Source organism: Symphalangus syndactylus, chromosome X (genome assembly GCF_028878055.3).
Source record: "Symphalangus syndactylus isolate Jambi chromosome X, NHGRI_mSymSyn1-v2.1_pri, whole genome shotgun sequence".
In the NCBI taxonomy this organism is placed as follows: Eukaryota; Metazoa; Chordata; class Mammalia; order Primates; family Hylobatidae; genus Symphalangus; species Symphalangus syndactylus.
Window position 1 is genome coordinate 54060957 of NC_072447.2, and position 22116 is coordinate 54083072.

Here is a 22116-nt window from a genome sequence, read left to right on the forward strand (position 1 = left end):
GCCAATATTGTTAATCTGTGGGTTGACTTCAGACCAAAATAAATCTCCAGGCCCTGGCCACCAGCTAGCTAATTTTACTTTGTAACCAGGGAATAGAAAGTGCGGGCCCTCAGCCGACCATTCTGTGTTTATTTTGTTTTCTCTCTGCTGCAGTTTAAAATCACATTTGGAAAAGTAGACCCTTTATGCAAAAGAACAGACACTGAGAGAAACAGCAACAGAGATGGATGGATTAAAAACGGCAAGTTCTATCATCGCCACCACCCCCCCCCCACATACTTGTCTCTCTTTTCAGGATTCTGATGGTGCCTGTTGGCTGCTTCCGTGATGTCTGGAATTGCAAAATGTGCCAGAAAGCAGAAGGATACACCGCTATTCAGAGAGGATTTTCTTAGGGACTTGAAGAAATTGACCTCGAAATTTCAGTAGATGAGAGAACTGTGGCTGGCCTCTGTCTTTGGCACTGGGTACATTCTGTCATTCTTGTTGTACCTACATAAGAGAATTTATCTCTGGGTTCTCCCTGACTAATTCCAGAGGAAGTAAATGGGTAGACCCTTAACACTTCTGTGCCAGAAGTGGGACAGAAGGGACCTTGGAGGGCATCTAGTCCAACCTTGCCAGCTGAGAAGCAGGATTACCTAGTGTTTGGGAGCACAGACTTGAAGCCACATAGCCCCAGTTTGAAACTGACTCCATCGCTTACTAGCAGTATGACCTTGGACAACTTACTAACCTCTGCCTCAGTTTCCTCATCTGTAAGGTGGGGATGGCAATAATTGTTGTTGCATCATAGGACTGTAGTGGGGGACTAAATGAGTTAACACATGTAAAGCACCAAGAACCTGCAAGGCATACAATAAGCCCTTGATAAGATAAGGAAATGAGGCTCAGAGAGGAGGAGCAACCTCCCCAAGGTCACTCAGGGAATTGGCAAACTTAATTGGATTCGATAAAAAAAAAAAGAGGTTATTGCCTCTTGGAAATTTTGACTAATAACTGTTTTCTTTGCCTGTGTTACATCATCCTGGCCGAACACTTGGAGAGAACCCTAATGTGGAAGTCAGGGCAGTGCATTCTGTTGCGGGTGCACCTCTCACTGACGGTGGCCCTAGTTTTGGGCTGGATGGTCTCTGGGATTCCTGTCGGTACTAACATCTTATAATTCAAAATCAGGGTCTGCACTCTCCATTCAAGCCAAGCCTGTCTTTTCCTACAACACTCTTTGCGCTCTTTGTTTCCCTTCCCTGCCAACCCCCACCATTTTCCTCTGACATTTTGCCCAACTGTATCTCACAGGCATCAACAACCAGTTTCCCCTTGGCTTTCTGACTCTGCCCCCCTCCTCATTATTCCCTCCCCTTCTCTCTGCTGCTAGGTCAGTTATGGTCATCAACTGCCCCACACCTTAGCCCTGCAGTTGGCATATTTAAGTTGATTGTACATGATCAGTTTTGTAGGTCCCTTGAAAGTTACCATGTTGGCAGCTTGAAAGTAGGGACTTCATTTATTCCTTATCATGACCCACTTTGAGGGCCTGATAGAGTGCCCTTGGCAGGGTTATCCTTTATGGTTTGTTGACTGACTCCAAAATGATTTGAAATATTGGATGAAATCTTATATTATCAAGACTCTTTCTAGTACATTCAGTACAGCTGTCATTGACGTCCTTTGTTTGCAAGGAAGCCAGTATTGTCAAACTCTAAAACCCAACAAAAAGGATATTTTAGAACAATTATAATTTCAAACTTGAAAATGTCCAGCTGGGACACAGGAGTACATTAGATACTTCTCCTGCCACCCTCCTTTCTCCTCAACCTCATCCCACCCCACTCTCCCTAATATACAGGCCCAAGTCAAATGTTACATTACCACCTATTGGTGAAATGAGCCATCACAGCCCAGCTCTATAAGACATCGTAAATTTCTGGGTAGCAGTGAGTGGTGTAGATCCTTTTATGGTTCATAAGTATGTTGATTATGTTTTCATGCTATTGTGTGAGATATACCTCCCTCAAACCTTGTTATGATGTCAGCACATTATCCATCTGATGTGAAAAAAAAAATGGTGAGTGGAGATTGAAATGCTGGGAGCTGAGAAGGTAGAGTCAGGTATGGCCCAGAGAAATATATTTTGGATTAGGCAGATCCCAAGGAAATAGTGAGGGCTAATAGCAGAGGGAGTCCTAGAGTACAAAAGAAATGACTAAGCACTTTAGGGGCTGCAGAGGAAAAGTAAACAGCTATTTGGGGACACCAACTTCTGCACTGCATACTAATACTAGTGTAAATATAGCAAGGCCCAGTGTATATATAACAATGCAGACATAGTTGGCTGACCACCAATGTAATCCTGCTTTTCCCAAACCTTTTTCCCTAAAGTTGTTGGAGCCCAATTAAAAATTCTACATTGAAGACTAAGGGAAAAAGAGGTTTCATTATAGAGCTGGGACTGATTGCATTTTCAAAAGGTGGCTGCAACAATATCCCACACACTTTTCTGCTGTATAATCTGCCACTCCTCCATCAAGTAGAGGAGACAATTTCTCCCCTCCTTTGAATCTGAGTGAGTTCTGTGACTGTATTGACTGACAGAATGATGTGGAAGACAGATTGTGTGACCTGAAAGGTGAGGTCACAGAAAGCCTTGCAACTTCCACCTGGCCTGTCAAGAACGCTTGCTCTTGGGATAGTCCCTCTTGGAACCCAGCCACCATGCTGTAAGAAGCCCAATCTACATGCAGACACCACATATAAGGCATTGTAGTCAACAGCCACAGTTAAGTTCCCAGCCGGCAGCCAACATTAACTACCAGTCTTGTGAGTGAGCTATCTTGGACATCCAGCTTGGTTAAACCTTCAGATGACTCCAGGCCCAGCTGACACCTGACTGCAACCACATGAGAAACCAGGAATGAAAATCCACCAGCTGAGCCCAGTCAACTCAGAACTGTGAGAGATAATAATAAGTTGTGGTACTAAGCCACTAGGATTGGGGCACCATGCAATAATAGGTAACCAAGACAGTAGCAACTTTGGTTAGACACATGAGCCATGGGATGACACATAATTAGGTATATTTTTAAAAACTTGGATTCAGCTTTAGGGCAATGTGTCCCTAACATAGAGAGGCACTCTTTTTTTTTTTTTTTTTTTGAGACGGAGTCTCGCTCTGTCGCCCAAGCTGGAGTGCAGTGGCACAATCTCGGCTCACTGCAAGCTCCACCTCCTGGGTTCACGCCATTCTCCTGCCTCAGTCTCTCCGAGTAGCTGGGACTACAGGCGCCCGCCACCATGCCCGGCTAATTTTTTTTGTATTTTTAGTAGAGACGGGGTTTCACCGTGGTCTCGATCTCCTGACCTCGTGATCCGCCCGCCTCGGCCTCCCAAAGTGCTGGGATTACAAGCGTGAGCCACTGCGAGAGGCACTATTTCAGTTCACTTCTGCTGCCTCTGATCAAAACACTCTCTTGCACTTCCAGAGAGAGAGAGAGAGCAAATGTGTGTATTTACTGACAGGTGTCCCTTTGTGTCCCCATCTGTGTGACTGTGGAGCTCAGTGTCTCACACATTCTGGTATGATACTTGGTGCCATATTTGCAGGTCCTGAGGTAAGAACCCATGCTGTCGTCTTCAGAGAGTTTCATGGGTTGGACTGTGCCATATATGGGCAAAAATCCACCCACAGGTTTTCTTTTAATCACCTTTATGGATGTATAATTTACATATATACTTTTTTCTTATTACTTTTTATTTATGTAACTTGTTCATTTTTTTGAGACAGGGTCTCACTCTCTTGCCTAGGCTGGAGTGCAGTGGAGTGATCATGGCTCACTGCAGCCTTGACCTCCTGGGCTTAAGCAATCCTCCCACTTCAGCCACCTGAGTAGCTGGGACCACAGGCACACGCCACCACTCCTAGCTAATTTAAAAAGTTTTTTTTTTGTAGAGACAGGGTCTCACTATGTTGTCAAGGCTGGTCTCAAACTCCTGGGCTCAAGCGATCCTAATGCCTCAGCCGTCCAAAGTTCCAGGATTACAAGCATAAGCCACCATGACTGGCATCTTTTGTGGATGTATACTTTACATACGTACAATAATATGGACCTATTTTAAGTATACAGTTTGATGAGCTTTGACGAATGTAACCCACAAAACCACCATCATAATCGAAGTATAGAACTTTTTTTTTTTTTTTTTGAGACAAAGTCTTTTTCTTGTCACCCAGGCTGGAGTGCAACGGCGTGATCCCGGCTCACTGAAACTTCCACCTCCCAGGTTCAAGAGATTCTCCTGCCTCAGCCTCCTGAGTAGCTAGGATTACAGGTGCCTGCGACCACGCCCAGCTAATTTTTGTATTTTTAGTAGAGATGGGGTTTCACCATGTTGGCCAGGCTGGTCTCGAGCTCCTGACCTCAGGCGATTCCCCCTCCTTGGCCTCCCAAAGTGCTGGGATTACAGGCAGGAGCCACTGCACCCGGCCTATAGAACATTTTAATCACCCCAGAAACGTGCCCCCTGTGCAGCCAGTTCCCTCCTCTCACCCCCCAGCCCCTGGCAAGCACTGATTTGCTTTGCCACTATCAATCAATTTTTGTCTTTTCTGGTATTTCATTTGAATGGAATCTTATAGGATAGATTTTTATGTGACCACACACTATTTTAGCATAATATTTTTGAAGTTCATCCATGTTGTTGTGTATATCTATAGTTAATTTCTTTTTCTCACCAAATTGTATACCACTGGATGATATGTCACAAATTGTCTATTCATTCTCCTGTTGCTGGACATTTGGATTGTTTATTGTTTGGGGCTATTATGAATAAAACTGCTATGGATGTTTGTGTACAAGATTTTGTGGACATACGTTTTTATTTCTTTTGGGTAAATATCTAAGAGTGCGATTACTGGGTATATTAGTCCATTTTCATACTGCTATAAAGAACTTCCTGAGACTGGGTAATTTATAAAGGAAAGAGGTTTAATTGACTCACAGTTCAGTATGGCTGGGGAGGCCTCAGGAAACTTATAATCATGGCAGAAGGTGAAGGGGAAGCAAGGCACCTTCTTCGCAAGGTGGCAGGAAGGAGAAGTGCCAACTCAAGGGGGAAGGTCCCCTTATAAAATCATCAGATCTCTTGAGAACTCACTCACTATCATGAGAACAGCATGGGGGAAACTGCCCCCATGATTCAACTACTCTGCCTGGTCTCTCCCTTGACATGTGGGGATTATGGGGATAATGAGGATTACAATTCATGATGAGATTTGGGTGGGGACACAAAGTTTAACCATATCACTGGGTTATATGATAAGTGTATATTTAACTTCATAAGAAACTGACAAATTTTTTACATACCAGCAAAGTATGAGAGTTCCAGTTACTCCATATTTTTATCAACACTTGACATCATCAGTCTTTTTACTTGTGGCATCCTTGGTGAGTCTAATGGCACCTCATTTGCCCATAGGTTTTTAACTGCCTACCCAACTAGGATGTCAGCAGGGATTTTTTTCACTGTTACATCCCCAGCCCCTGGAATAGCATGTAATAAATATTTTTGGAATGAATGGGTTCATGTCTCTGAGCTTCTGTGTTTTTCTGAAATATTGATTTCTCTAAGGGGTATTGTGCACAGAGGATTTATGTACTTATAATTGTGAGAGATACTGTCAAATTGCTTGCTTTTAAAAAAATGCTGAACCAACTTACTCTCCCACCAACACTGGTTATTGTAAATTGTTTACATTTTTCTGCCAATCAAACAAGTTAAAAATAGTATTTCACTGTGGTTTTAATTTTGCATTCTCCTTATCATTGGGCAAAATCAAGCATCTTTTTGTATGTCTATGGGTCTTTTATACTTCTTCATCTGTGATTTGTGTTCCTATATTTTGCTTATTTCTTATTAGACTATTTTTCTAATTAATTTATAGAAACTCTATGCTTATTGGTGATAGTAACATTTTGTCTGTGATGTTATGTTGCAAACATTTTGTAGAGTGACAAGCAGAATGGTCCAGTGATGACTCCAGAACCTTTCTCATGTTGCCTGCTTGAGATGACAGCCCCTCCTTCTCCCTAGTTGAAGTGGCTGTGACAAACCCAAATTGTTCTGGACTGAGGGCTCTCCTTTTTCCAGCATGTTTGCTCCCATATCCTGACTGTTTATTCCCTGTATGCAAAGCCACTCCAAGCTTACACAATTAAAAGATGGTGAACCAGGGTGCGGAGGCATGGGCCACTCCCCTGGATCACAATGGGCTGTGCTTCATGCTGCCAAGTGTTTACTTGAAAACTTCCCCAATAAAACCTGCTCCTTATACATGGTGGCATTTACCTTTATCTTCTCCAGGCAGTTTCTTCCAGTCTGTCATTTATTGTAGACATTGTTTATGCTTCTTTTCTCATACATAAGGTTTTACTTTTTTTTTTTTTTTTTTTTTTAAGACAAGGTCTCACTATGTTGCTCAGACTGGCCTCAAACTCCTGGGCTCAAGCAATTCTCCTGCCTCAGCCTCCCAAGTAGCTGAGATTACAGGCACATGCCACCACACCCAGCTTAAGGTTTTGCTTTTATATAGTTAAATTTGTTAGTCTTTTCCATGACTTCTGGATTTCATGGCTTGCCTAAGAAGGCGTTTCTCACCCCAATAGTGTAAAAGATTATTTTGTATTTTTCTCTAGTACTTTTTGAGGTTTCTAATGTTTGGCTCCTTCATCTGTCTGGAATACACTATTGGATGTAGGGATGCCAACCTTCCAGGGATCAACAGCAATGTTTCTGTCCTTGGAGCTGATTGTAATGTTACTGTGCTGCACTTGTTGTTTATTGCTGTATGACATATTATATCAAAATTTAATGCCTTAAAACAAAGCAAACATTTATTACCTCACAGTTTCTGTGGGTTAAGAATTCAGGAGCAATTTAACTGGATGGTGCTAGCTCAGGGTCTCTCATGATATTACAGTCAGGATGTTGGCTGGGGCTGCTGTCATCTGAAGGCTTGACTGTGGCCAAAGGATTCACCTCCAAGATGGTTCACTTGCACAGCTCTTGGCAGGAGGCCTCAGTTCCTTACCACATGGGCTTCTCCATGGGGCTACTTGAGCATCCTCACAATATGGCAGCTGGCTTCTCCCAGATAGGTTGATCCATGAGAGAACAGGGCCAAAGCCAAAAAGTCTTCGAAAATTCGGCCTCAGAAGTCATACTCACCATTCCCACAACATCCTATTGGTCAGGGAAGGAATACACAAAGTCATGAATAACAGGAGGTGGGGATCAGTGGCCATCCTGGAGATGGGCTATCACATGCCATCACAGCATTGTCAGGCCAATATTCTTGACTCTGTGATTCTTAGCTGTGGGTCCAAAGTACACTCAAGAACGTGAAGAGCTGTGAGATAACTACTCTAAATGTCTGAAGAGGAAATTGAAAATTCTGGCTATGAACATATGGGCCCCAAAGACTCTTAATTTTGCTGTTTTTGATCCAAGGGGAGAGACACATTTTTCCAAGTGAATCAATCTGAGTGACAGATGGGGCCAAGGCTTGATCCCAGCATTTCTGATACAAATTCTACGATCTCCTCTGCTCTCCTGGAAGCACTCATTGGTCCTTGCTAATTATATTGGTCAAAGTCCAGTCCAGAAAACAGAAACTACTCTAGGTATTTTGAACAGATGGGATTTAATGCACAAAATTATTTACACATATGACAGAAAAGCTGAAAAGGCAAATAGGAGACTGTGAGACAAGCCAGAGATAAGTAACTGCAGGAAGCTTCAATTGCCCTGAAGCTGGAGGGATTTCGCGAAGAGCCAGGTCACTGGAGCCCAGCAGCTGGGGTCAGCAGGCAGAAGCTAGAGATGCTGTGAGCCTGTTCACTGGGATCTGGGGCCACAGAGGAGCTCCAGCTGCTGAGGCCGAAAGCCAAAGAGAAGAAATACCCTGGCTTTTCCCTTCCTCCTGTCCTCCAGTCTCCTTCTAGTGCCTTCAACTGTTGAATGTAGCTAGATGCCAGGAAACATGTAGACAAAACAGAGAAGGGGAAGGGCGGGGAGGGGGCATCTGAGGGCATGAGGCCCAGGACTGGCATGTTGGTGTTGGACATGTGGCAGATCTTATTTTTCCAAAATGACCAAACAATATTTCCAGCCCTACATGTTCATTTAAAACCATGACAGTCTTCTATTGCGTCAGGCCATTATTGAATTGTTATAAAGAAATACTCGAGACTGGATGATTTACAAAGAAAAAAGGGTTAATTGGCTTGTGGTTCTGCAGGCTGTACAGGAAGCATAGCAGCATCTGCTTCTAGGGGAGCCTCAAGAAGCTTCCAATTATGGCAGAAGGCAAAGGGGAAGCAGGTGCGTCACACAGCCAGAGCAGGAGCAAGAGAGAGAGAGAGAGAGAGAGAGCAGGGGTTAGATGCCACACACTTTTAAACAACCAGAACTCACTATCACGAAGACAGCACCAAGCCATGAGGGATCTGCCCCCATGATCCAAAAACCTCCCACCAGGCCCCACCTCCAGCACATTGAGGATTACAATTCAACATGAGATTTGGGTGGGGACAAATATCCCAACTATATCACATATCAAGAGATGGAGTCTGAATCCCAGTCCTTCATCCTGGGTAAGACTTTGCTATTGCCAGGATGAATAGAGTGGGGCAGAGGTGTTGCTCTGTGACTCCTGAGGCTGGGTCATAAAAGGTGATTCAGCTCCCACCTGGCTCTCTCTTGCTTTTGGGATGCTCTCTCTTAGAATTCAGCTACCATGCTGTGAGCAAGTCCAGATCAGACCAGCAGACAGTGCACGTGGAAAGGTAGGGTGTCACCAGGGGAGAAACTGAGGCTCCAGATGATAATCAACATAATCCTTCAGCAACTAGCCTCCATGTCTTCCATCTGAGGCTCCAGATCTCATAGAACAGAAACAAGCTGTCTCTGCCATTCCCTCTGTGAATTGGTGGCCATAATTATTCTTTTTTTTTTTTTTTTGAGACGGAGTCTCGCTCTTTCACCCAGGCTGGAGTGCAGTGGCGCAATCTCGGCTCACTGCAGGCTCCGCCCCCCGGGGTTCACGCCATTCTCCTTGCCTCAGCCTCCCGCGTAGCTGGGACCACAGGCACCCGCCACCACGCCCGGCTAATTTTTTGTATTTTTAGTAGAGACGGGGTTTCACTGTGGTCTTGATCTCCTGACCTCGTGATCCGCCCGCCTCGGCCTCCCAAAGTGCTGGGATTACAGGCGTGAGCCACCGCGCCCGGCCTAATTATTCTTATCCTTTTGCCACAAAGTCTTGGGAAAATTTGTTACACGGCTATTATAACCGGGACAGCTAGGGAGAAGGGCAGGAGGAGTTTGAGTGAATAGCTGGGGCTCAGAGCAATATCAGCTTCCTCTTGGATCTTCTCTGTTAGGGTAGAATCCCAATTGATAATTGCATTTGGTTGGAGAGCCTGTGGAAGCTGGTCTCACCCCTCTGCAAATTCTTTTTTTTTTTTTGAGACGGAGTCTTGCTGTGTCGCCCAGGCTGGAGTGCAGTGGCGCGATCTTGGCTCACTGCAAGCTCCGCCTCCCAGGTTCACGCCATTCCCCTGCCTCAGCCTCCCGAGCAGCTGGGACTACAGACACCTGCCACCACGCCTGGCTAATTTTTTTTTTTTTGTATTTTTAGTAGAGACGGGGTTTCACTGTGTTAGCCAGGATGGTCTCCATCTACTGACCTCGAGATCCGCCCGCCTCGCTCTCCCAAAGTGCTGGGATTACAGGCGTGAGCCACCACGCCTGGCCTGCAAATTCTTAAAACCTTGCTTTTTGACCCACCCCCTTACATAATTCATTACTTGACTTAACACATATTTCCTGGGTGCCTAAACTGTGCTAGACAATGGGTATACGCTTGATTTAAATAAAACAGGCACAGTTCTTAACCTTAGACGTAAAACAAATTACCTTATAAGTAAATATATAATTACAAATTGAGAAAATGCTCTGAAGGAAAAACATTGGATGCCAAGAGACAGGATAATAGAGGGTCTGGATTTTGTTTGGGGTGTTAGTGAAGCATCTCTTAGGAAGCGATATTTCTCTCCTCTCTCTCTCTCTCATCCCTCCCACCCCTGCTCTTGCACACTCTTTCTCTCCCCATTTATCCCTTAGCTTTCCTAAACTTACTTACTTCTTTAAAGCAATGAAATGTTTTATAATACACTTTTTTTTTTTTTTTGTGATAGGGTCTCACTCTGTCGCCCAGGCTGGAGTGCAGTGGCATGACCTCAGCTCACTGCAACCTCTGCCTCCTGGGTTCAAGTGATTCTCCTGCCTCAGCCTCCCGAGTATCTGGGACTACAGGCACACACCACTACACCCAGCTACTTTTTGTATTTTTAGTAGAGATGGGTTTTTACCATGTTGGCCAGGCTGGTCTCGAACTCCTGACCTCAAGTGATCCACCTGCCTCGGCCTCTCAAAGTGCTGGGATTACAGGCATGAGACACCATGCTTGGTCTATAATACACTTTTAAAAGTTAGCAGAAAGAAATTTTTCATTGAGAATGGCAGTTGGATATATGTACATTAAAGAGCATTTACCCGGCTGGGTGTGGTGGCTCACGCCTGTAATCCCAGCACTTTAGGAGGCCGAGACGGGCGGATCACGAGGTCAGGAGATGGAGACCATCCTGGCTAACACGGTGAAACCCCGTCTCTACTAAACAAAATACAAAAAATTAGCCAGGTGTGGTGGCGGGTGCCTGTAGTCCCAGCTACTCGGGAGGCTGAGGCAGGAGAATGGCGTGAACCCAGGAGGCGGAGCTTGCAGTGAGCCGAGATTGCGCCACTGCACTCCCGCCTGGGTGAAAAAAAAGCATTTACCCACAAGAAACCAGAGATCATTGAGTGTTTGCGGGGAGACACATGAAAATTCGGGACTCCCTCCCCCAAAGAATGCTCAGCTGTGCCAGTGCACTGAGTGTGCCATAGAGTTTTAGGGGAATGACTCTTAGTCCCTGGGAGCCAGGGACTGCAGGTTATAGGTTATGTGTGGCTGGTCTCAGCTGTGACCTGTTTCCAGAAAGCAAGCACAGTGGAATTGGCTCCAGGAAAAGAGAAGGGGGTCGATGTTCAAGGATGCAGGCAGGGCCAGGCGCCGTGGCTCATGCCTGTAATCCCAGCACTTTGGGAGGCCAAGGCGGGTGAATCACTTGAGGTCAGGAGTTCAAGACCAGCCTGGCCAATATGGTGAAAACCCATCTCTACTAAAAATACAAAGATTTGCCAGGCGTGGTGGCGCACGCCTGTAGTCTTAGCTACTCGAGAGGCTGAGGCAGGACAGTCGCTTGAACCCAGGAGGTGGAGGTTGCAGTGAGACAAGATCACACCACTGCACTCCAGCCTGGGCAATAGAGTGAGATTCTCTCTCAAATTAAAAAAAAAAAAAGAAAAGGATGCAAGGGGATGGGGGGGTGCTGCACCTCAAACTCCCAGGGGAGGGAGGACTGAGTTGCAGAATGGGGACAAGCCCAAGGAGCAAGTCAGGTCCTCCTCATAGCCACTGTGTCATGCCCTGAGTCTGTCAGTCACTGCATAGAAAGATGGAGGGAGAGCGCTACTTGCAGCAGTTCCTGTGGGGAAAGGCGCAGGTCTGAGACCATTCCTGAGGCTCTTGATTTCTGTTTCACCAGCGAAGGAGGTTTCCCATGGAGATGGGCCTGAGGTCTTTACATCTGACTTCTCTCTTCACAAGGCCCTCCTGCCTGTGGTGCTATCTGTCTGGTCAACCCACCGTAACCTCACACACAGCACTCTTCCAATTGCACTGCAAACGTAGACTTGATAGTGAACATTGATGGTCGGTTATTCCACCTCTTCTAGGAGTGGCAATGGTGGCTGTTGATGCCGCCTGCATCCCCATAGCCTGAAACCTAGAAGGTGCTCCCTATAGGTTGCTTGCAGAGATGTTTCTCAAACACGAAGCCAGAATTTTTTTTTTTTTTTTTTTTATGAGATGGAGTCTCGCTCTGTCACCCAGGCTGCAGTGCAGTGGTGAGATCTCGGCTCACAGCAAGCTCCACCTCCTGGGTTCACGCCATTCTCCTGCCTCAGCCTCCCGAGTAGCTGAGACTACAGGTGCCTGCCACCATGCCCGGCTAATTTTTTGTATTTTTAGTAGAGACGGGGTTTCACCGTGTTAGTCAGGATGGTCTCGATCTCCTGATCTCGTGATCCGCCTGCCTCGGCCTCCCAAAGTGCTGGTATTACAGGCGTGAGCCACCGTGCCCGGCCAAAGCCAGACTTTTAAAGCTGCAGTCCTGCTTCCCGATGCTATGAGGAACACCCAGGGCTCTTGCAATGGATAGGAAAATATAAGTGGGGGGCTTTAAGCCATGGCTGCCTCAATGGTGCTGCTTGGGCTCACTTCTGGCTCACTCCATCCAGGTGGGCTCCCTACTTTGATGATTCCCTCCCCAAAGACATGAAGACCAGACTTACTAATGGATGATCATCTCAGACAGGGTCACCTTTAACTTTGTTGGGATCCGGTCCAAGAGTACACCCAGAAGCCCACATACCATATCTGTAAATATTTTATTTTATTTTTTTAGAAGGAGTTTCACTCTTGTCTCCCAGGCTGGAGTGCAATGGCACGATCTTGGCTCACTGCAACATCCACCTCCTGGGTTCAAGCGATTCTCTTCTCTCAGCCTCCCAAGTAGCTGGGATTACAGGCACCCGCCACCACACCTGGCTAATTTTTGTATTTTTTTAGTAGAGACGGGGTTTCACCATGTTGGCCAGGCTGGTCCTGAACTCCTGACCTCAGGTAATTCACCCGCCTCAGCCTCCCAAAGTGCTGGGATTACAGGCGTGAGACACTGTGCCCGGTATATAATACACTTTTAAAAGTTAGCAAAAAGAAATTTTTCATTGAAAATGGCAGTTGGATATACGTACATTAAAAAGCATTTACCCACAAGAAACCAGAGATCATTGAGTGTTTGCAGGGAGACACATGAAAATTCGGGACTCCCTCCCCCAAAGAATGCTGTAAATGTTTAAAGACTAAAATAAAGCTTCCAAACCATTATGTCCAGTCTGTTGATGAATATAACTTCTTCCAAACCATTATGTCCAATCTGTTGATGAATATAACTTCATAGTGATAGGAAAGGCTAGGTTTGAATTTAGACTTCTTGGATTCCCCCGTGGTTCTGCACGGGAGCACAGCAGCGTTGGGAGAGCTGGCTCCTGGCCCCTGTCTGTTCCCTTTTCTTGTCCTACCTCTGAGACTCTGTCTCCCACTGGGAGAGGCCTTGTGTGCATATATGCATCTCCTCCACTGGCCCAAATGTCTCTGCTCTGTCCGATTCCCTCCCTCTACCCCAAACACTTCCCCTCTAAACAGTCATGTCTTGGCTACCACTTTGACCTAAGGGAGGGCTGTGGTTTGAATGTGTCCCTCTCAAATTCATATGTTGAAACTTAATCATCAATGGGATGGTGTTAAGATGTGGGGCCTGTGATTAAGATGTGGGGAGGTGATTAAGTCATGAGGGCAGAGCCTTCATGAATGGGACTGTGACCTTATCAAAGAGGTGTGAGGGAGCTGTTTGTCCCTTCTGTTATGGGAGGCCAAAGCAAGAGGTGCCATCTGGGAAGCAGAGAGCAGCCCTCATCAGACACTGAATCTGTGGGTGCCCAGATCTTTGACTTCTCGGCCTCCAGAACTGTGAGAAAATAAAATTCCATTCTTTATCAGTTACCTTGTCTCAGGTATTTTGTGTTATAGCAGCAAAACAGGACTAAGATAGGGTGTGAACAGACAGTGACATGCCCTCTTGGGACATGGGGAGGCCTGGGAATCCCCTGATAGTGAGCTTAGGGCTTTCAGGTAGGGAATTCTGGGTCCTAGGATCCCAGAGTGTGTCCAGAAGGGGAAAACGGGCTCCAGGCGGGTGTCCCTTTGGTTCTGTAGACTACTTGCCCACCGGGGTGGCCAGAGCAGGGGCCTCTGCAGCATGTGACCCAGTTCTAAGGGTTGCTCTTGTCCTAGAGAGCAGGCTAGGCCTTGCTCAGTAGAAGTGCTGTGTCCTTTGAGCTATCACTCATTTCCTTTCCCTTTTTTCCTGAGCAGCTGCTAGAAACCCTTGTTTGAGCTATTCACTTGCCTGGAACCCATTCTTCCAAGGGTGATGTTTCAAATATTTCACCACTGTATAGGATAGGCAGGGGCCCATCAGAGCAGATGCCTACTTAGTGCCGAACCCTCTGCTGCACCAGGCATTGATCCTTCTGTTGCTGGGTCATGGGGAGATAGAGGAGGGGCCCGAGCCACAAGGAGAGATATTGAAGGAGAGGCTTGGGGAAGGGGCCATTTATCATCAGTAAAAATATTTCAATATTTTACCAACTATCCCACTGTACCTGTGAATGTCAGCTCTGCATTCTCTGCATCCTCCTTGGGTTTTATTAGGGGCAGCACTGTGTTTAGCTAAAAGGCTATGCCCCCAGCTTCATTTGAAGCTTAGAGGTGGCTGACGATATATAAGGGCAAACCTTCAAAGAGGCTCCTTGAGCTGGGAGGATCCCTTTCGCCCTTTGCGGTTCTTCTTCCTAAACCTGTCTGCCTGGAATGATGATGGCTGGAGCTCTAGCAGCCATCTTGTCATCTTGGAGATGGAAGCCCCATGCCAATGAAAGCCAAGCAGAAATATCCAAGGAGCCTGGGTCCCTGGTGACCAACATACCAACCCCAAACTGCCCACCTCTGGACTTCATTTTATCACACATTAAACCTCAGATTTGGCTGGGTACGGAGGCTCATGCCTGTATTCCCAGCACTTTGGGAGGCCGAGGCAGGTGGATTGCTTGAGGTCAGGAGTTTGAGACCAGCCTGGTCAACATGGTGAAACCCCGAGTCTACTAAAAATAATAATAATTTAAAAAATTAGCTAGGCATGGTAGCGCATGCCTGTAGTCCCAGCTACTTGAGAGGCTGAGGCAGAAGAATCGCTTGAACCTGGGAGATGGAGGTTGCAGTGAGCCGAGATTGCGCCACTGCACTCCAGCCTGGGCGACAGAGCAAGACTCCTTCTCAAAAAAGCAAAACAAAACAAAACAAAACAAAACAAAACAAAACAAACCCCCTCAGATTTGTGTAAGCCTCTGTAGTTAGGTCTCTGTTATTAGCACCTGAACTCAAGTGCTAATTCATTTTCATGCCAGTCCTCAATGCCCATGTCTCCTCAGGGCTGGTCCAGAGTCAGGGATGCAGATGGAAAAGGAAACTTCATTTGGCGAGCACCTTCCATGGGCTCGATGTGTTTTGTCAGCTAATCCTGAAAACCATTCTGGCCATGAGTGTTGCTCTCCTCAGTTTGACAGGTGAGAAAACTGGTTTGAGAGGTTACATGGCTTGACAGTGGGGAGGAAGGAGCAAAACTGGGGCCAGGGCCTGGGTCTCACAGCCTGTCTGCTCCACCATAACTGAGGTCCCCTTCGTGTCCCTGGAGGAGTGCCCTGGGTGACCCTCTGAGGCTGGGCATTGTTGGCTTGGACTGATCCTCATTGGCACCCAAGTGGATGTCTGTCTGTCCAGAAAATTAGGGGAAATGAGTGTCAGAAAAGAACCTTTATAAATCTCCTGTCTTTCCTCATTCTTACTCATGAGAGAAAACTCCAGAAAACTTCAATGAGGATAGGGGCCAGAAGGTAGGGAGGAGATGTGAGGCAGGCAGGCAGTCTTCTGTCCTCTGTGCTCAGGGAATCACAAATCCCTCGGCAGAGGAGGAGGAGGAAGGGACCCATCTCTGAGGCAGAGGCCTCTGAAGGGCCTTAGAAGGTGCTCAGGCTTTGAAGGCTTGGAGGCTGCGGTGTCCTCGGCCCGGAACGCTTGTTCCCCGTGAAACCTGAAAGTCCACCTTCTCCCTGACCTCTAAGGGCAGCTGCGGCAGGAAGATAATTTTCTGGGGCAGATTTATTATCTCAAAGGTCACTAGTAAGCACCGGTGAGCCCAGCTCCTGGAAGACGGGTCCTCCCGCCGCTCTGCGTGACTCACTTCCATTTCTAGTACATTTTGAGGACAGGGAGAATTTTCCAGAAGCCCGAATTCTTCCTTTAGATCTCCCTGAGTTCTACTTTTCCAGTTTTTCTCTTCAGGGGCCAGGACCTCTCTTTCCTCCCCCTCTCCATCTGCCCAGGAACTTGCAGAGGTGAAGCCCAGCCCCGACACCCCTGCAGAGCACAGCCCCGAGCAGGCGAGAGGAGCAATGGATTTCTGAGCACTGGAGAAAGAGCGAGCCAGACGCAGGGCAGGAGCACAGGCTGGAGGCTCAGAGGACCTCCTCAGGGCCCTGGCTGGCTCTAACAGCCTCTCCCTGTCCCTGACTCCCCTCGGAAAATGTGACCGGCCAGGCCCTCCGGACAAGCCCCCGACGCGCCTCCCCCTTCACAGGCTCTCAGGCGGAGGAGATGGAAAGCAGACCCTCCCGAATGTTTAACTTCAGCGGAGATGATAATAACTTTCCCATGGACGCAACTGTATCCTTTCCCTGTGTTCCTTCGGGGATCCCGAAACTCCATACGGTTCTCATTTGCAGCTCGTTCCTGAGGAGGCCTCATTTCCTCGCCACACACCCCTGATGTGGTCAGGGTCTCCCTCCCACAGCCCGGGCGGGGGCGGGGGCGGGGCGCGGGTGGGGGAGGGAGCTTCCCTGAGCTTTTCTCTAACGCCTGCCCCCACCCCACTTTGCCGGCCCTGGCCTCCCTGATCCCTCCCTTGGCCTCTGCCCTTTCCCTACCACGGCCCCCAGCTCCAACACCTCAGGCCTTTCAGCTCCTGCGCTCCACGCCCAGGGACCGCGGTCAGGGCTGGGGCTGTTCCCTAGGCAGAAGTGTCCTTTCTAGAATTTTCTAGCACCTAGCCCGATGGGCATGTGGAATGACTCCAGGGGTCACCATTAGCACTGTATCCTATGTGAATGGCGCCTCCTGGAGTTATAAGACGAATGGTTCCCCTGCTAGGTCCTAAAAGGAGAGTCGCTTCCCAGCCCCTTTCCAGCCAGGAAAAGACCTCAGCGGCTTTTTCCCACACCTCAACCCCCTCTTGTCAGCCAACTCTGCTCCTTAAGCTACTCCCACCGCACCCCTCTCAGAACTTTGACTTGCAGGAAGCCAAGAGGAGTCCAAAGAGGAAAGAAAAAACAGGAGAGTCTCACTTTGCCTAGCACTTGGGTTTGGTTGTTATTAACACTTTCACATTTACTGTACCTTTCAAGCTTCAAAACACCCCTGTGGGGGGCTTTGGGGAGGAGGTTTGTTATCACATTTGACAAAAGAAATGAGCAAGCAGAGACCCAGAGAGCTTTAGAGGAAGAGCCTGGGTCCATTAGGTCCTGTTTCTGCCCCTCCATTTCAGAGGTCAGGAGGCAGGAAAGGAGGAAATGGAAGGTGAAGTCTCCTGCTCCAGCATATGTCAGCTGTGTAACCGCGCATGAGTCACGTAACCGCTCCGTGCCTTGGTCTCTTCATCTGTAAAATGGGCACGATGATAGCATAGCTCTGGGTTAATAAAGGGAAAGTATTAAGAACAGTGCCAGGCATGAAGTAAATGCTATTACTATTCTTGCTGCTGATATTATGAGATGTGAATGAAAGATCACGGAACTCTGCTTCTCTTTTCCTCTCAGTCCCCAGTCTCCAATACCCACAGTCAGAGAACTTGGATGACAAGTAAACCCCGTTGATGGTGCTGCTGTCTTCTCTGCATCTGGCTGTCACTTCAGGTCTGGCCATCATGTTTGGTTTTCCAGGCCTGGTTCCAGTGCATTCGATCCCCCTCTCCCCATTGCCAGCCTGCCAGGGTCCGCCTGGGCCTCAGGGGTCCCAGATTTGCCTTCTTGGTTGCCCAAGGTCTCAATAACCCACAGAGAAGCAAGCGCTTGGCTTGGAGCTTGGAGCAGTCCTCAGGAGCCAGGCTTGCCCTCAAAGGCCGGCCCTTCAGGGCAGTTCTTTTGTCTCAGGCTGGACCCAAGATAAATAGATGTGATTAGGAGATCAAAGCCTTTTTCATGGGTTTGGCCTGAGGGGGCCCTTTGATCGGCCAGCCATCCCTTCACTGCCACCCACATCACCCCCACCACCCCTGTGTCCTCTCTGCTCAGAAACCCTTCCCTGCTCTCCAGCTGCCGCCTCTGCTCCCCAAGCTGGGCCAGGCAAGCCTTGCCTGGTGAAGGGTAGCTGGGTTTCCCCGCTCCAGGTTGTTTACTAAATCACCAGTTCGAAGCCGAAGCCAGCACGCTGCAGCAGGTCTGCGAAACCCAAATGGTTTCATTTTGAGCCTCAGTTGCAAAACCTGAAATCTTGATATGCTTGTAAATGACGGGCGGTGAATCACGCTCTCCGGGTATCTAATTAGATGCAGGTCCTGCCCGGTCGCCTAGAACTTCACCCAGTAAAGAGAGGGATCATTATGAGCATTCTTTCTTTTTCCTTTGAAAAGGGTAGGCATTCCCGTGTAAGTGCTTATTGTGGAGAAGCTGTGGAATTTTCCTTAATTGCTCAGAATGTACCCTCTGCCATTGATGCGCTCCTGTTCAGGCTGCGCAGGCAGCTAAGCCCCCAAACTAGAAGGGATGTGTGTTTATTACTGGGCACGTTACAGGACAGGACACCTCTTTGCCATCAATACAGGCCATGGGGGTGTTGGCTGGCCTGTCCCTGGGGCTGTCATCCCTCTGTCTTAACACCATAGTTCTCTGGGCCCTGCTCAGGGAGTTGACAATGTGCAGGGCAACTGTGTGTCTGTGAGGGGAGAATTTCCTTGTAAGTAAGAACACAGTTGTCTGGGAGATGGAGGAGCGTTTCAGGGGAGAAACTCTAGGGAGGAGGGACACCCCTGCTCTGAGATTCCCTGGGGACGGGGGCAGACAAATGGGGAGCTCTGGCTGCTTTTATACTTTCATCTCCAGAATGACAGTTTGGGGAAACTGTTTTTTCTAAATCCAAGAGGGATGGATAACCTAGGTTCATTCATTGAACAAATATTTAGTGAGTGCCTACCATGTGCTAGGAGCTGGTCTAGGCACTGGGGATATATCAGTGAACAAGATGGATACAAGAGTTCGTCACTCATGGAGTGGGAACAGGAAATGTAATCACTGAGTAAATTTTCTCATCTGCTAAAAAGGAGAGATGTGCTATGGACAAAAGTAAAAGGATGGAAGGGGAAGCGGGGGATTGGGCAAGTGAGCCGGGGGTGGTGGCTGTATTGATAGGGTGGTCAGGGAGGTCTTATCAAGAAGGCGACATCAGCTGGGTGTGGTGGCTCATGCCTGTAATCCCAGCACTTTGGGAGGCTGAGGAGGGTGGATCACTCGAGGTCAGGAGTTTGAGACCAGCCTGGCCAGCATGGCGAAACCCCGTCTCTACTAAAAATACAAAAATTAGCTGGGCGTGGTGGCATGTGCCTGTAGTCCTAGCTACTCGGGAGACTGAGGCAGGAGAATTACTTGAACCCGGGAGGTAGAGGTTGCAGTGAGCTGCAATTGTGCCACTGCACTCCAGCCTGGGCAACAGAGCGAGGCTCTGTCTCAAAAAATAAAATAAAATAAAATAAAAAGAAGATGAAGGGCCGGGCGTGGTGGCTCACATCTGTAATCCCAGCACTTTGGGAGTCTGAGGCGGGCGGATCACGAGGTCAGGGGATCGAGACCATCCTGGCTAACACGGTGAACCCGTCTCTACTAAAAATACAAAAAATTAGCTGGGCATGGTGGCGGGCGCCTGTAGTCCCAGCTACTCGGGAGGCTGAGGCAGGAGAATGGCATGAACCCGGGAGGCGGAGGTTGTGGTGAGCTGAGATCTCGCCACTGCACTCCTGCCTGGGCGACAGAGCGAGACTCTGTCTCACAAAAAAAAAAAAAAAAAAAAAAAAGGGAAGATGAAGAAGGTGACATTGGTGCAAAGGCTTGAAGGAGGTGAGAAATTAGACCAGGCTAATTATCTGGAGAAATAGTGGTTCAGGCAGGGGAACTGCCGGTGCAAAGGCCCTAAGGCAGGATTGTCTGGAATGCCTCAGAAATAGCAAGGAGATCTTGGCTGGGGCAGAGGGAGAAGGAAAATGGGAAATGCAGGCCCAGAGGTGAGGGCTGGGGCAGATGATTGTACCATCTTGATGGCCATTGTCAGGACTCTGGCTTTTACTTAGAGTAAAATGGGGAGCCACTGCAGGGTGTTGAGCAAAGGGGTGACATGATCCAACTTAGGTCTTAAAAAGATTACCTTTCTTTCTTTCTCTTTCTTTCTTTTTCTTTCTTTCTGTCTGTCTTTCTTTCTTTTCTTTCTTTGTTTCTTCTCTTTTTTTCTTTCTTTTTTTTTTGAGACAGAATCTCGCTCTGTCTGTCGCCCAGGCTGGAGTGCAGTGGGGCGATCTCAGCTCACTGCAACCTCCGCCTCCTGGGCTCAAGCGATTCTCGTGTCTCAGCCTCCCAAATAGCTGGGATTACAGGCACCAGCCACCATGCCAGGCTAATTTTTTTTTTTTTTTTGGTATTTTTAGTAGAGACAGGGTTTCACCATGTTGGCCAGGCTGGTCTCAAACTCTTGACCTCAAGTGATCCGCCTCCCTTGGCCTCCCAAAGTGCTGGGATTACAGGCATGTAAAAGGATTACCTTTCTAATACACACTTTTCAAATTTCTCATGCAGAATAAAAAGGGAATAAGCATTATTAAATTTCAACACTCAGTTTCTAATATGTGCTAAGCATTGTGTGTTCCAGATGCTAGAAGTATAGCAGGCTCTTCATTCAAGGAACTCACTGTGTTGTTTGTGGGGAGAATGTCCTGTTGGAGACAGGAAACAAATTCAATTACAACACTAAGTGAAGAAGCACAGAGGTGACAGGTGAAGGGAGTAAGTTACTTCCTGGGATGGGAAGAGTCAAGGAAGGCTTCCTGAAGGGATATCTGACCTGGGTTTTGAAGGCTGAATAGGAGTTTTCCAGGTGGACAAAGGGGGAAAGGTCATTTCAGCAGAGAAAACAACCTGTGGAAAGGAATGGAGACTTGAAAGAGCAGAGAACTGTAAGTAATTCAGAGAATGAGTGGACATTGTATTGTGGAATATGCTGGAGGGAGTGGCAGAGATGAAGTTGAAGAGATAAAGGAGAGTGAGAGACAGAAAGAGTGAAAGAGAAGAAATGCCCATCTCCTTTTCCATGGCAGTGGAAGATGCATTCTCTGCCCTGGTAATATGGTTTGTCTCTGTGTCCCCATACAAATCCCATGTCGAATTGTAATCTCCACATGTCAGGGAAGGGGCTTGGTGAGAGGTGCATAAATCATGGGGACGGACTTCCCCCTTGCTGTTCTCGTGATAGTGGGCGAGTTCTCATGAGATCTGGTTGTTTGAAAGTGTGGGCCGGGCGTGGTGGCTCACGCTTGTAATCCCAGCACTTTGGGAGGCCGAGGCGGGCGGATCACGAGGTCAGGAGATCGAGACCACGGTGAAACCCCGTCTCTATAAAAAATACAAAAAATTAGCCGGGCGTGGTGGCGGGCGCCTGTAGTCCCAGCTACTCGGAGAGGCTGAGGCAGGAGAATGGCGTGAACCCGGGAGGCGGAGCTTGCAGTGAGTCGAGATCACGCCACTGCACTCCAGCCTGGGTGACAGCGAGACTCCGTCTCAAAAAAAAAAAAAAAAAAGAAAGTGTGTGGCACTTTCCCCTTTTCTCTCTCTCTCTCCTGCTCCTCTGTGGTAAGATGTGCTTACTTCCCCTTCACCTTCTGGCATGATTGTAAGTTTCCTGGGGCCTCCCAGCCATGCTTCCTGTTAAGCCTGCAGAACTGTGAGTCAATTAAACCTCTCTTCCTCATAAGTTTAACTCAGTCTCAGGCAGTCCTTTATAGCAGTGTGAAAACGGACTAATACACTAGGCTTCACATGTCAACAACCATGTATCTGGTTTCTGATATTTCACCAGATCAAGTCTGATATGTTCTCTGTGATGTATTTCTTCCTAGTGTGGATTCCCCCAGAAGCAGACCCTGAGTGCAGGGAGTTTATTTGAGGGATGATCCCCAGAGACACCAGCAGGGG

The 22116-nt window shown here is 47.7% G+C and overlaps 1 non-coding gene across 1 annotated transcript; it reads left to right on the forward strand.

The window, feature by feature from the left end:
* The first annotated feature begins 1950 nt into the window (after window positions 1–1950).
* LOC129476610 (small nucleolar RNA U13) lies at window positions 1951–2054 on the forward strand. The gene has a single exon (XR_008655034.1). It is a non-coding gene; the product is annotated as a small nucleolar RNA U13 (small nucleolar RNA).
* The last annotated feature ends 20062 nt before the right edge of the window (window positions 2055–22116 follow it).